The sequence below is a fragment of the Coturnix japonica genome, chromosome 24 (assembly GCF_001577835.2).
Source record: "Coturnix japonica isolate 7356 chromosome 24, Coturnix japonica 2.1, whole genome shotgun sequence".
NCBI classification, from domain to species: domain Eukaryota; kingdom Metazoa; phylum Chordata; class Aves; order Galliformes; family Phasianidae; genus Coturnix; species Coturnix japonica.
Window position 1 is genome coordinate 3,124,300 of NC_029539.1, and position 12,554 is coordinate 3,136,853.

Here is a 12,554-nt window from a genome sequence, read left to right on the forward strand (position 1 = left end):
CTGCCTCCTTGCCCTTAAGTTCTGCTGTCTGGGAATGGACCATTCAGGTCTCCAGATGTATTGGAGCATCACTGTCCTGCACAGAGACTTATCTTCACAAGTTCTTAAGACACCAACAATGAAGAATCCCATTGTTCTCCTAATTAATTCGGCAATCTGAGTGAAATAACACAAGCTGCAATTGTAATTCCAAGCTCACCCCTCGACCACTGGAATCAACTAATTAAATAACAATCAGCGCTACTGCTTGCATTTAGAAGATGGACTATTCCTTTTTATTGCCACAATTAGGGAATGCACTCAATAATCAGAATGAAATACAAATTTACCCAGGAGCCCACTAAATTATGACCATTCATACTCTGTTTTCTTTTCACCCAAGCATAAGGATAGCAATTTCTCCTGTTCCCTGCATCTTCAAATAGAAAAGGCAGAGATGTGTGGAGGTGACCAGCTGCAGACAGCCCTGCTGTGCTGCACCATCTTCCCTTCCTCCCAGATAGGATAACCTCTGGGTTTTTTTGTCAAGGTCCCTCATAACCATCTTGAGCTGCAGCCTTTATTGGATAAATCAGCGTGGGGCTGCACACATCCAACTGTAGATTTCAGCTAAATAAGGAATTGATCTGGTGTTGCTGGTGGGACTGGGACGTGCTCAGATTGTGGGAGAGACAACACAAGGAGGTGCCAGGTGGACAGTAGGATCCATCCCATTGGTGTTACCTCCTCTCCATGTCCCTGAGGGACAGTTGGATCACAGCACATCACTAGCATGCAAACACTAGATATTACATACAACAAAATCAGTATGTAGAAAAACAACTGGGGAATAGTTCTCCATTTTAACAAGGGGCATGTTGACATATCTGCCACTCTTTGGGGCTTTTTCCTTTTCTCCTGTACCAATGGCCCTGAGGTGCTGTGTGCTTGTACCAGTGCCAACCCTTCCCTCCCATTCCTTCCAGCCTTGCTCCATAAAAGCCCAACACCAACATACTCTCTAGTGCTGCACTGGACATTAAACTGGAGAGCTGTGGGTCCCTTAAGTAGAGAGCAGCATCATGTTGGCCACTGACCTCTGGCACAGGACACTGAACTATTGACCACCACTCTTTGGGTTCTTCATCCATCCATCCATCCAATCCATATCTTTCCACTCTGAAGAGAAGGATGCTATAGGGGACCACGTCAAAGGCCTCACTGAAATCCTGACAGACAACATCAGTTGTTGTCCACAGGAGCCAGAGGGGATGGGATGAGCACCTTCAAGGCAGTAAGGCAAGAGACACCCACAGCAGAACCACAGAGATAGGCTGGCACGGATGGCAGCAGCAGGAGGAGGTGTGAAAATTAAATTGGCTAAAAGGCAGGTGTTTGGAGAGGAGTGGGGGCTGCAGGAGGAGAGGTAAAGCAACAATCACATTGAACAATACTTATATTGTGCTGCTGTCACGGTACTTCCCAACGTTTGCAAAACGCTCCTGACTGCTTCAAGGAGAAGAAATAAAAGGAGTTCTGAACCGCATAATCACTCCATCAAGGGGAAGTCATGTCTCTGTTGGGTCCAACCAGAGCTCCTTGCTCCAACAAAGCCCAACTCAAAAGCCACACTGCTCTGCTACACCACAATGAGTGACCCAAGGGTTGGCAAGCTCCCATCCTGCTCCAACCTCACAGCATTGAGCTTCAGCAGGTTTGAAAGAGCACCTATTAATCACCAAACTGTAATGAACTGAATGAGTTTTGTCTTACAAATCAGAGTCCGGAGTGCTGTGGCATCACCATAAAAAGCCAAGGGATGCACAACCCCTATTGTGCCCCTTCAGATGAACGGGACCTCCATCTGCTTCCATCTCCTCTAACAGCCAAGTCACCCCAAAACGACTGGAGGCTGTTCCCATAGGCAGAGCATGAGGAGTCAGCTAATAGCAGACAACCCACCCACCCTATATATGCTGGCTTTGCTGCTACCAAGGCTGGGAAGGACTGGGAGATGCAGCTTCTCTCAGCTCATTGCAAAGTGGAGCCCAATGGACCCACTGAGAGGGCTTTGCTGGAGCTCAAGAAGCCAAAAGATCACCATTGAAGTTTATAAATGGCTCCAGAAGATGAGCGAGTCCTTGGCCTGCACCCATAGAATGAGGATTTGGAAGAACTCACAAGGAAAAACAGATTAACTTGTCCTGAAGGAGATTTATGCTCAGCCTTTGCCGTGTCCAGTATCAGAAATATTTCCATCCTATCAAAATAAAGAAGGAAATCTTGACTGTATAACCCTTTGCTCTTCGCAGTTCTCATTCTCTCGCCATCCCCGCGAGCGCCCAATCTGGATGACTTTGAGCTCAAGGGTATCTTGCAGCAAAGCAGACACTGCACTACGTGGGGGAGGACAGGCTCAATGCTGGCACAGAGACCACGGGTACGTTCTAAAAACAACCAGAGATTAAACTAAAAGGACCTTCCCCAGTGCAACTTCTTAAAGATCATTCTCAGTTAATCAAAACAATCCACTTTTGGCACTGAATTGCAAACTTCTTTATCAGGGAAGGGGAGGAACAGCAGGGTATCTCTCCAAGGAGCAGGAAAAGGAAAGCAGCAGCACAAACCCCAGGAAAGGTGCTTCTGCCATCAGAGTGTTGAAAGCTTTAATCACAATCCCATAAACGAGTTACCTTGATTAGACCAGCCCCATCCGGGCACAGTTGCACTTGTTTCCCCTACAGTGTTTGATCTGTTAAGTGCTTTCCATTCCCCCCTCCAAGGCAGTGGTTCAGAAGGGTCATTACCATTCAGCAGACACACACGTGCCTGTCGTGTTTCGCTCTATTAGAGCTCACCACGTTCACACAAAGCGGTTTTTAGCAGCCTCTCTCCCCATCCCCAACAGCTCCTGCAGTTGTGCAACTTGTCCCGAGCCCTGCATGTTAATTAAAGGGAAGGAAGAAGCTGTGCTGAGGAAGGGAGGAGTTGTGGAATGCTTGGGATCTCAGAGATCACCCAACTCCAACCCTATGCCATGGGCTGGTTGTCCACACTCTGTCCATCATCAGGTCAGCTCACCCACATCATCCAACCTGACCTTGAGCAGCTCCAGGGATGGAGATGTTTGGTTTAGGACAGACAAATCACGCTGGTGGGGTTTGGTGCAGCACCAGCTGTATTTATTTCAGCCCCATCACACACATGGCAAGGAACGTCCCCTTTACAAAGGACACATAGACAGATAGAGAGATGCACAGCAACTCCTCCATTCCTGCCCCTCCTCACAGCCACCACCACACACCTGAACCAGATGCAGCTGTTAACGTTATCAATTCTTTAAGAAGTCCCATTAATTTCACTGCTTTCCCAAACGCAGCCCTTCTGCTGACACAAGGCCTTTCCCCAAACGCTCCTTCTTGTTGCTGTCGACGTTTACAAACTCTGCCGTCCCCATCTGTCCAGTTAATTACTTTGTGCAGTAGCCTGTTAGCTCCTTAAAAAATGAAAAAAGACCCAATTATCATTCTGGGCAGCTCCTTCCATCCCAGAGAATAAGCGCATCCCCAGCGCCGTAATGGCTTTGTTACCGCTTTAAGCTGACGACAGACAGCGCCGTGCAAGACTTCCTTTATTCCAATGGGACGAGGGCACAATTCCCAGCTCCCTTCTCAATGACATCTCCCTGCTCTCCCCTCTGGGATACCCCTCACCCATCCCCACACGCCCTCTCCTCACCACCAGGCACACGGATGGGTGTCGGTGCCATTCACTGGGATGAAGGCAGGAGGGTTTCGCTCCGGTTTGCCTTCAATGAGAGCATTTTCCCCAGAACAAGGGGCTGAATTCAGCTGCCTGATCTCTGTGAGTTGCCAGAGTAACCAAGGGCTGGAGCTGCCAGGGCCACGCTGCAGGGAGGGCTGGCACTGCTCAGTCCCCAGTGGCACAGGGGGCATAGATAAGGGGTCTCAACCCCCAAATCTCCCTCTGAGCAAAAGCACGTGGCCTCTGGAGATGCAGAATCATTCCCAGCACCTGCTGGAGATTCTCCCTCTCTACAGAAGTGAGTTTAGCCTGCTGTCACCTCACCCCAAGAACCAGCCCTGCAATGCAGCTCTGCCAAAGGGTTTTCCCCATCTGAGATGTGGACACACAACCCAATGCGATGGCTGTAAGGGGATTTGACAGGTTAACACCCTACAGCCTGTAATAAAACACAGTGAGGTCTCATTCCTTAGTGGTCCAGAGCACCAAAGGTCAAACAGAAGCAGGTACCCAAAGAGGGAGTTGCTTTAAGCCCATCTCACAGCCCCCAGAGCATCAACATCCACAGGGTGATGCTCCTGCTATATTACACACCCCTGGGCTGATGCTTTACCTCCCTTTGGTTCCTGCAACCTTCCCTCTCCTTCTGCCCAAGAAGGATGGGACAGCCCCAACCCATCACCGCTGCACGCAATGATCTGCAGCGCTGCTCCCCTGATGGATTCACCCTCTGCCTCTCCAGCCTGCGCCCATTTGTTCTTTGCCTTTTGCTCCCAGACCCCATAAAGAACTTTCCCCTGTCATCATTAGGGCCGGCGCCTTCCCGCAGCCGCTGACTAACGGCTCCCGGTGGCTCCATGTGACTCTTTTAACAACTATTTCCACCCTTACCTCATTTCTGATGCAAAAGAACAATGCCCCAAATACAAAGCAACTCTGAGCTCCTGGGCTACTCCAGGTTGGCTGCTGACACGTGAATGAAAGCTTATAGAACCATTAAGGTCAGAAAAGACCACGAAGATCAACCAGGGCGACCATCACCGAAGCTCAATGCTTCCCCAACAGATTCACTTCTGTCCTAGAGTGGAGCCCTTCATCTGTGCTAATAATGGGAATAAAACCAACCCTGTTGCCACTAAGAGGCTCATACCCCAACAAACCCTGGTGGGAAAGGGAAAGGAAAAGACCCCTTTCCATTCAGTTGAGTCTCTTCTCCACCAAAGGGCTGCGACAAAACCCTCTGTTAGTCACGGGTTGGAGAACTGAAAGGGAATAAAAGGGACCTGTGAGTAATGCAACGCTATAAAAACATAACCACCTCAATAATGGGAAAATCAAAACCTCCACGTAAACAAACCTGAGGAAACAGGAGCGTTCGAGCCAAGCTCCAAAACTCCCATCTGCACAACTGCATTTGGAACATCGTGTCGGGAGCGATGCCTCACAACAGCAGCTTGGAAATGGTGCATTTCTGGTCCTGACATATGTGCAAACACACAGACACTGCCTGCGGTGTCCGGGAACGGCCTAACAGTCGCAAGAAGGAAAGGTGAGGGGTAGAAGCTCTATGGAGCATATGCACAGCTTTAAGAGCTGCATTTATGCAAGCAAATGGAGCGTGTCAGCTGCACTGCATTAACACCGATGTCTGCAAAATGGACTCGGGTATTTCTGTTGCTGGGACTGGAGATTTGCTCAGCACAACCGAGCAGAGAGATGCTCAGAGCTGTGCTGACACCTCCTCACCCACTGGTCCTGATAGCACATGGAGCACAAAGCAATACACAGGAGCATTGCCAGAGCTCAATGTGCCACAGCATCCCAGCCCGAAATCAAAGCAAGGAGTATTTGAGGACAACGTGCCTCCCTTGTGGCAGCTCCGTCTCAGACCTCAGCAGGTTCTACCTCCCGTCTCTCATAGAGCCATCTTCCTATTCCTGGATGGCACCTAGAGATCTCTCCTAGCTCTGCTCTCCTCCCCATCTCCTCACTGCCAGAACAAACCCTGCACGATCCTCCTCTTGACACACAGACATTCCCTGAGATCCGAGCGCTACGGAACGAGTTCTCCTACAATACGATAATTGACTCCGTCTCCAAAGGATAAACATGTCAAGATATGAAAACCTCTCTTTTTTTCCCCCCACAACCCTCTTACCAGTGCAATGAAGACGTGATTGAAAACGCTGTGTTCTGGGTTTATGAGCTATATTCTCCTAATTCATCATCCCAAATAAATTGTTCCATCATTTCTGCTAGTCAGAGGCTCCTCCAAGTCAGACGAGCCGAAAGCAGAAGTTTAAACACACTCAGAGCAGAAGCAGCAGGAATATTCATCTCCCTCCCCCCTCTGCAAACGTTCGGTCATCGTCTCTCACCCGGGGTTAATTAATCTTTCAGAAGCACTCGAGCCCACCAAACACACAGCACAACGATCCCAAAGAGCGGCCGATGGCTGCAGAGCATCTCCTGCACATCCTGCAGCTCAACAGTGAAGCCAAAGCCATGGGGGATGCAAAGCCATGCAGCCACCCCACACTGAGCCATAAGCCTTTGGGAAAGCAACAACTGCATTGCATGGAGGGTACAGGAGGAGCATCGTCAGTGCTGGGGTTTGAGGATGTGGGGATGAGGAGCTCCAGCAGACTCTGAGCGTGACATTGGCTTTGGCTTCTCTCTTTACTTCCATAATTGAACCTTCAGCAACAAAGAACCTCTAATGGATGAAGCAATTTCAGGGGAAGCTGGGATCCTAAATCCAGCCAACCGGGTCCCTAAATCCAGGCAGGGAGCAGCTCCTGGGCTGAGCTCAAGGTGTCTATGGTTCAATCCTTACCTGGGGCCACTTAATGACCATGAAGGATGAGGTTACAGCACTCGGGGAGAAGGATGGCACAGGTTCAAAGAGGAGATGGTGCTGATTATACAAAATAGATGTGCTGGGGGAGAAAATACCAACAGTGAAGGCTCTGAGCGGTGCCAGAGCAGCTCTGTTGTGTTACCAGCACTGGGTCACCACCCAGGAGGGGAGCAACAGAGCCCAACGCCATGCTGACAGGCAATCAATGAGCACTCAATTAACAGCTACAGCTTAAGCCAAACGTGCTTTGGTGCTCTCCCTCCCACTGATAAAGCAGAAGCTTGCTGGTCTGAGGAGGAAGATGGGCAGCCTAACATTGCCCATTGCACAAAGAAATGGGTGACTGTAGTACAGTACTGCCCAAAGGAACAGAACTTGTGCACAGTGCTGGTGGATTCTGCTCTTTCTCTCAAGAAAAGAGGAGATTAATGACATAATTAAAAGACGTGAAGGACAATAAAGACCGTATTCAGAACCTTGTTTTATTTGCTATTGCCTCGTGCTGTTTCCATACCACCACGCTGTGCGGTTCACCTACAGCAGCTCCTCAAGATGTATCATTTCAATTTGCTCCCGTACCTACCTACAAAGCTGCACAAACATCAAACATGCCTTTTTCTTCATCACAATTGATGGAGCACTCACAGAGCCATGCCCTGCCCTGGTCGGGTATTCACAGCCAGCACTCAAATCCCCCCTAAACCCTCTCCTCATTACAGGGCAGAGATGAGCCCCAGCCTCTCCCACACACTCTATGGGCCCCCAATCATCCCTGTAGCTCTTCTCTTATCTCTCACCAGTTTGCCGACATCATTTTTAAGGTACAGATACCAGGGCTGCACACAATGCTCTTCCTACTCGGATTCATTATTTCTCTGCTCAGACTGCCAAAGATAGCACTAACACTCCCCGAGAATTCACACCACGCCAGGACCAGCTCGTTATTGATAAGATAATGAAATTAAGCTCTGGCTCCTCACCTTGGCAGCAGCTCCCAGCACTGCCTCCCTCCAGGTGTGGGTTCTGCTCCCTTCTCTCATTAGCAGGTTTTAGTAAGTGAGCACCACTGGGGCTGTGTGCGTATTTCCCTTTATTCCACCCTAAATAATGGATGCCTTGACTCAACATCAACACCCAACCCTCAAACCTCAGCTCAGTGACACACATTGGGTCACACAGACCCCCCCCAACCACACGTTGTATTCCAGAACCAGAGCTCAGCATCCAACACCAGGAGGGACATTATGGAAGCCAACACAGCTGGATGTTCCACCCACCATCACAACAGGCTTTGATACGGAAGATGCTCCAGCACTGACACCCAAAGACAAACAGGACTCAGACTCCCCCACCGCTTGCAGCACGGTATGGAAATACATTCTTAGAGACCATTAAATATGGGATTATTGACTAGATAGCAGCTCAACGGACCAGCTTGCAAATACATCTTTCGACAACTCTTAAGATGCAGATTAATTATCTAACAGACCGGAACGTTGCCTTGTTGCCTTTTTCTTTTTTTCCCACAGACTTCTTAATGATGTGTGCATAAACAAACATCCAGACAGTTCTGTTTGCATTTGAGGCGGCTGCGACGGCTGCTCAATAACTTAAATAGCAACAGAGGGGACTTAAATCTTGTTTAACACCCAGCAGGAGCAGAACAAAAGCCGTGTCAGCCTCAATCACAGCACAAAGGGTTACGTTAAGGACCCCTGGGAGGTCGGGATGGCTTGAAACCAAAACACCCATTTCTCAAGCATGGAACTTCAGGTAGCACTGAGTCACTTCTATAGGGTTTCCTTAAGGAAATACAACACTGACAGCCAGCACTGAACTCATGTTCCTATTGATGTCGGCCTAAAGGCAATATACTGCTGAGATCCTGTGTTAGAACCTACAAATCCCACCTTTGGGTTGACCCCAAAGCAGGGCTGAGATCAGCACCACCTGATGGAGATGTTTTCAGCTTCCAACCACGTTACTCCCCTTCCGACGGGTTCGGATGTCAAACCTAAGGCAGGATGAAGTGTGAAACGTTATCATTCCACTTCACACCCACTTCCCCACGGCGTGAACGACACGGCAGAGCTACGAGGCAGCGATGAATGGAACCTGGAGAGCAGCAGATGAATACGAGCATCATCTCTACCCCTAAATGCTGCCGTGAGGTCCCGGAGCTCACACGACTTGTTTGTGTATGGGATGAGTTTCTGCAGACTCATTGCAAAGAGGTTGTTATAGGGTCAGAGCAGCATCGCCATTAGCTGGGATTGAAGGTGTGCTCCGTTCCTCTCGCTTTATGCATATGCAATACGGAGCTCCTCCGTGCTGCTTCCACATCACCGTGCAGATGCCGAGAGAGCCAAACAAAGTGGGAAGCGGGTGGGGAGGAGCAGAGCATAAAACCCACACGCCTGGCTCTCTCCCTCACTAAGGGATGCAAATCAACCCTGCAGACATTAAGGAGGAGATCCGAGCCGCTATCCGGACACTGGGAGGGGGGGATGTGCAGCCCCATAACCCACCAGAGCTGTATATTGCCCCCATTCTGCTATTTAGTGCCCAGCAATAGATCACTGGCAGAACCTAATGAGGAAATGAACACCATTAAATCCGTGGGTACATCCTCAGCCCCCATTTTGTTAAGCTTCCGACCTGCAGCAGCATAAAGAAGGAAGATTCACTGCTATAAGCCCATCCTCTATAGGGTATGGCAGTCTGACCCCCAGCGTAATTCCCATCCAGCTTATTCAGAGCTAATTAGCCCCACTTGCCTGTCTGCTGTGCTCTACCCCAGGTTTGCTTGCTGTGTAAAGGCATCCCATGGCAAAACCCCTCCTGCCGTGGCACAGCTCCATCGGGGTCCCTGCCTCAGTGGCAGCAGCAAAGAGGGGGCCAGAACCATCCCTGTTTTCACCACTTGATTTACTCGGGTTCCTCAGCTGCACCGCTCTGACCTACAGATTTACAGCACCTGCTCTCCATTACTCCCTCATTAAACCACTCAGTCACCATTGATGCACTGCACACGGGGACGTCCTGACACAGCAGCCCACCCTCTGCCCTCCCCACTCCCCCACCAGAGCCCCAGGTGCTTCCAAGCATCACTGTGATGCTGCTGACCCCACCACGATGCTTCCCATAGAGCACAGCAAGCAGCCAACAAGTGCTGGAGCATCCCACCCATAGGGATGTGTGTGCATAGAATCCAGGCTGAGCTCCCCCCAAGCCATGTTCACACCCAGCCCTGTCCCTGCTGCCCCCAACAACCATCAGGAAGGCTCGCCAGGCCTCCCAGCAGCAGGAGAAAGGAGCAGAATTCAGCCCTAACTTGTGCTGTGCATGAAGATCTCCCCCTAAAGACGGCGAGGATCGATACGAGCAGCCCAGCCGCGTCCCCAGGCCTTTGCTAAGGGCACTGCCCAGCTGTACGCCCCCAGCGCCGCCTGCATGCGAAATGAACTTAACCCAGAGCCAAGGAAATGGAAGTTTGTTGGAGCAGTGAGCTCTCCTCGCCTATACAGCACAGTCACAGCACCCACAGCTCCACAGCCATCAGACTTCGCTCACCCCGTTGCTCCCACCCCCAGCACAGAGGGGCTAAGCCCCCCCCAGGGCCATACACACAACGCAGTGCATCCCCCCAGGGCTATTTATTCCCAGCACAAAGCAGAGCTCCTGCACTGCACTCAGCTGCTCTCCCAGCAGACCCAAAGCCCCCAGCCCAGCTCAGTACCTCGGGCACTGCTTAACCCCGAACACAGGGAATCAAACCCCTACGGAACCACACGCACAACTTTCCCAACTTCTGGCTGCTCTCAGCAGCCCCGACCCGAAATGGGGAGCGATGGGGAAAGGCTGGGCAGCACTTTTCTACCCCAGCGGTCCCCGTGCACACACACACACACACACACGGTGCACACGAGCCTCACTGCAGCCGCCTCCCACCGAACACATCGCTGCTCCCGTGCAAAGCGAAGGCACAGAGCGATCGGTACCAGGTGCCGTGATGGTACCGGGGATGCTCAAACGATACCGCGGCCCTATTGCCACATGGGGAGGGGAGGAGGGGAGCGAGGAAGGGAGAGAGGAATAGTCGATACCCGCTGGCTGCAGCCGGGGCTCAGGGACAGCGGGGCAGGAGGAGCTGAGCTTTAAGGCCCCGGGGATGCTGCGGGTTCCCCGGCCCCGCTTTCGCCGCAGCGCAGCCGACGTGAGGTCACGGTCCCGACGGTCACAGCTACGAGGGTTCAGCGGGGATGGAGCCCCCGACGGCGGCGAGGGACGGCACTGCTCGGCACGGCGGGATCAGCCGGAGTTCGGAGCGACACGGAGTGAAGTTGGGCCCAGGTTCGGTTGGGGGGGGGGGGAGGTTCCGCACGGTTCCCTCCGTTGTCCCCGCACAGCACCAACCCGCACGGCTGCGCACACCAACGCCGCCGCCACCACCGCGAACCCAACGCCGCTCACCGACCCGACTCCGCCGCCGCTCATTCCGCAACGAAGCTCTTTCTCTTTCCCCGTCCGAATGCTGAGAACAACGGCCACGCGGAGCATCCCCCATCCGCCGAGCACGGAGCATCCCGGACCACCAACACCTTCCAATCGCCGCCCGTTCTCCCTCCTCCCTCTTCGCCTCGCACTCTCCGAACTTCGGTTCCCCCCGGGGTGGGCACCCCCCGGTGCTGCCCCCCTGCCCGCCCTGCACCGCTCCCCCCCGGGCGGCTCCTACCTGCGCGGCGCGGCTCTGCCCGCGGTGCTCCGGGTCCGCTCCGCCTGTTCGAAGCCCCCAGCGGCCACAAAGGGAAGTACAGGGGGCGGGGGGCGGCGTGGGATGGGGAGGGGTTGAGGGGCAGTGGGAGGGCGAAGGGGTGGGATGGGGTGGGATGAGGGGGAAGGGGCGGGGGAATAGAGAGTGGGATGGAAATAGGATGGGACGCGAAGGAAGGGACAGAAGGATGGGATGGGATGGGATGGGATGGGATGGGATGGGATGGGATGAGGGCTCAGAAATGGGAGGGAGGGATGGAGAGCAGGATGGGGCAATGGGGAGCAGCGCAGGGATGGAGGGATGCAGGGAAAGAGAAGGATGGGGTACGGCAAAGGGATGGAGGGAGGGCAGAGAACTGAGGATGGAGGGAGGAGGATGGGTGCAGGGACAGAGGGATGCAGGAAGCTGAGGGTGGAGAGATGCAGACTCTGCTTCCAAAAGGGATTGGTTTTCATAAGCCCAGACTCAACACTCCTGGGAGGGATGTTTGCTATCTGGAAGGGCTCTGCCTTTTCCCCATTGATCCCCCCTCATTTCTTGCTTTGGGCCTCGCTCCTGTCACCCACAGCCCTGCTTCTCCCCCAGATGTTGTAGAATCACAGAGCCTTGGAATGGTTTGGGTTGGAAGGGTTGTTTGTTTTCTATAAGCAAGAAAAACAAAGCTCCTAAACCCATCTATTAACCGGACTCCTGCATTTGGAGCAATGAACTCTCATTTGATAGAAAATTCATCTTCCCCTCCTGCTGGGATGAAAGAGAAGCAGAATCAACTTCACAAGAGAAACAAGCCGCCTCTGCTCCAGAGACAGATTGCTCACAGGGAACAGGAGCTTCGAGCTCATCCCTTACACATCAATCCCTGCAGGACAACAGCCACAGCTCATCAGCACCCTGTGAGCAATCCCCCCACCCCCTTTGCAGATGGCCCAACCCACTTGACCAAGCTGCTCACATCCCCATTAACAAGGGGGGCACCCATAAGGAAATCAGGCCTTTAAGAGGAGGGGGTAGGAAATGTGCTCATCACTATTAAATCCAGACCATGTAAGTGATGCCAAAGCCTCCATAGGGCTGGTAGAACACAGATGCTACCCACAGAGCTCCACTTAGCAACGTTTATACAGCAGCGTTGAGTAAATATCAACAAGGAGGTGAAAATATTGATGGGGGGAAAAA

The 12,554-nt window shown here is 52.2% G+C and overlaps 1 protein-coding gene across 2 annotated transcripts in view; it reads right to left on the bottom strand.

The window, feature by feature from the left end:
- Positions 1 to 11,416, bottom strand: part of GRIK4 (glutamate ionotropic receptor kainate type subunit 4) — a 104,558-nt gene extending 93,142 nt beyond the window's left edge. For both annotated transcript variants that reach the window (XR_004309616.1, XM_015884046.2), the window contains exon 1: positions 11,340 to 11,416. The gene's annotated coding sequence lies outside the window, so the exon portion shown is untranslated. The remainder of the gene's footprint in view (positions 1 to 11,339) is intronic.
- Between the last annotated feature and the right edge of the window lie 1,138 nt (positions 11,417 to 12,554).